Here is a 2800-nt window from a genome sequence, read left to right as displayed (position 1 = left end):
ATAAACGAACTGAAGACATGGTGACCATAAATTATCATTGATCCTCCCTCTGCCCTCCCACAGCTCATATAAGTACATAAACAACAATAAAGGTGGCTGGACATTGTGTTTTTATTTTTTATCACTCATTGATCAGTGTTGGGTGAAGAAGAGTACGCAGTGGGAAAACCTTTTTTGGTGATGGGAAAAAAGACGTAAAAAACCTTTAAAATCAGCTGTGTGCTCACGTTCAATAGGATCAAAACTATGGAGAGAAAATAGACTAATATAGTTTGTGTGGGCGTAATAAAGTTTGTTTGAGTGTAATAAAGTTTGTCTGTGCATAATAAAGTTTGTGTGTGTTTAAAACATGATTTTTAACCCGTAAAAAACATTTTGTGCGTAACTTCGGGTATTTGTAAGTGTGTATTTAAATGTACACACAAATATTAAGTTGTGAATACAAAATAAAAGTACACACACAAATATAAATTACACAAACATTAAAATTTCACACACAAATTTTTTACCTTCAACCTCACAAATCTGATAAGTACACACACAAACTGGCTCCTACCCACACAAGTCTTTAAATACGCACAGACAAAACTACATTTACACACAGATCTGGTTACGTTTGCACAAATCATTTTTAGACAGTTTTCACGCTGCTGGAGAGCTCCCAGATTCATGCGTAAATGATGCGTTTACATGCTGCTAAAAAGCTGGGAAATTTAAACTTCTTTCAGACCTTTGAATTATTTCCTTGAAAAACTATTTACTTGTGCCGAAGTGGTACGTTTTTGTTTTTGTTTGTTTAAGAGAGAGAAAAAAGAAATAATAGCTCAACATCCTTTAGTTCTACTTTTTAATTATCTAAGATTGTATGAAGGCTATGTATGCATTTGTGATCTGAACAAACGTTACATGGTTAAAAGAATCGACCACTACATGGTGGTGGGATGCTTCTCTTGATGGTGTGGGAAAAACAGGCAGGAGAGCTACAGGAAGAGGGTAATGGTGGGGCATGGTTTACCTTCACAACCAAGTAGAAGAACTGCACACTTTGTTATCATATAAAGTTAGGTTTTAAACAACTAATGTCTCTATTTTGCTTTCGTTTGCTATTATAATGAGTATTTTTTGTTCTTCTTGTTGATAATTTCCGATTAAGTTTTCTGTGTCGAGTGGTTTGATACATCGTTCTCCTCTAATTTCTCTGTTAGCAAGAGCTAATGTCTAGTGCTGAGCTACTTTAGCTGTTTGTGTCTGAGTGTTTGCTTCAGTTCAGTTATCTTCCTGATCCAAAGCTAAGCTTTTCTTCATGCCGACGAGATGTAGGCTTGGAAATGCATGTATGGTTTATTCTTTGGTTTTTCTGTTTCAAAATAAAATCACTACAATAAAAGGAGTCCCTGCAACGTTTCCCCCGCAGAGATATAAGCGAAAAACCTCAAATTACGCACCATTGGACCTCCTCCGGGGGTGGTTTTAGCACCCCTCCCCAGGCTCTGAGTGTCAGATCCCAGAGTGGCTGGTCGGGTTTTAAAGCTCTGGTTCTATCCTACAAGCTGATACTTGAATGGAGTCTCTGTGACGTTCACCCGCTGAGATATAAGCAAATTACGCATGACTTAGTGCATTTTACGTGCACTTTCGGGAGGAAATTTCAACCTTGGTTTGCTTCTCCTGCGGGCTCTCAGCATCAGATCCAGGAAAGTGAGATGACTTTGGAAAGCTACGGTCCTCCTCTACAAACTGGAGATGGTTACAAGTTCCTGGGACGTCCCCCCGCAGAGCTATTAACGACCAGCCGAAAAAGGCGCTTTGGCGGGCGATATAGTACTCAATTTACTCCGGAGCCTCTAGCACTGGCTCTGAGCGTCTGATCCAGGCGGGAGATGGCTCTTCTTAAAGTTCTGGATCTTCGCTACAACCTGGAGGTGGTTGCAAGGTCTGGGACGTTCCCCTGTGGAGATACAGTATAAGCCAGGGGTGTCAAACTCCAGTCCTCGAGGGCCGCTATCCTGCATGTTTTAGAGGTTTTCCAGCTCCAACACACCTGATTCAGTGATTGAATTAACTCTTCAAATTGGGCAGAAGCCTGTTAATCACCCAGCGATCAAAATCAGGTGTGTTGGAGCAAGAAAACCTCTAAAACATGCAGGATAGCGGCCCTCGAGGACAGGAGTTTGACACCCCTGGTATAAGCGATCAAAAGTCATCGGGCGAGCTCCGGTGGGTGAAACGGCTGATTTCCAGCACAGGGCTGCTTGTGCTGATGCAGGGGAATAAAAGGAAGAGATCCAGTGAGGTGGAACTGTGGTCCTACATCCAGCACCCGCTCTCCCGCCTGGATTTAACCAGAAACCCCTGGCGGGCAATATTTCTGCAATAATGCATAAAATTCAGAAACCCACCTGATGGATCAGATTTGGTCAGGTGGAACTGGTCCTGGAAGCTCAGCACCGGGTTTTATAACAGCCTGCCCACTGAACCCGTGGCGGGTGATATTTCTGCAATAATGCATAAAATTCAGAAACCCACCTGATGGATCTGTTCCAGGTGATAAAAGGAACAGATCTGATCAGGTGAAACTGGTCCTGGAAGCTCAGCACCGGGTTTTATAACAGCCTGTGAGAGAGTTTTATATTGTGTGCTTTGACTTTGAAAAAAGGGCAGCACTCTTGTGGTAGCCATGTTGACCCTGACAGTTTTATGTTTTGTTTTTCCTCCCCTGTATGGAGAGAAGAGAGGAGAGTTCTTTGAATAAATGGAGACGAGTTCCCGTGCTCCAAAGTTATTTGACTCTGTGGTTCTC

This window comes from Austrofundulus limnaeus, unplaced genomic scaffold (assembly GCF_001266775.1).
Source record: "Austrofundulus limnaeus strain Quisiro unplaced genomic scaffold, Austrofundulus_limnaeus-1.0 Scaffold537, whole genome shotgun sequence".
In the NCBI taxonomy this organism is placed as follows: domain Eukaryota; kingdom Metazoa; phylum Chordata; class Actinopteri; order Cyprinodontiformes; family Rivulidae; genus Austrofundulus; species Austrofundulus limnaeus.
Note: the sequence above shows the minus strand (reverse complement) of the source record.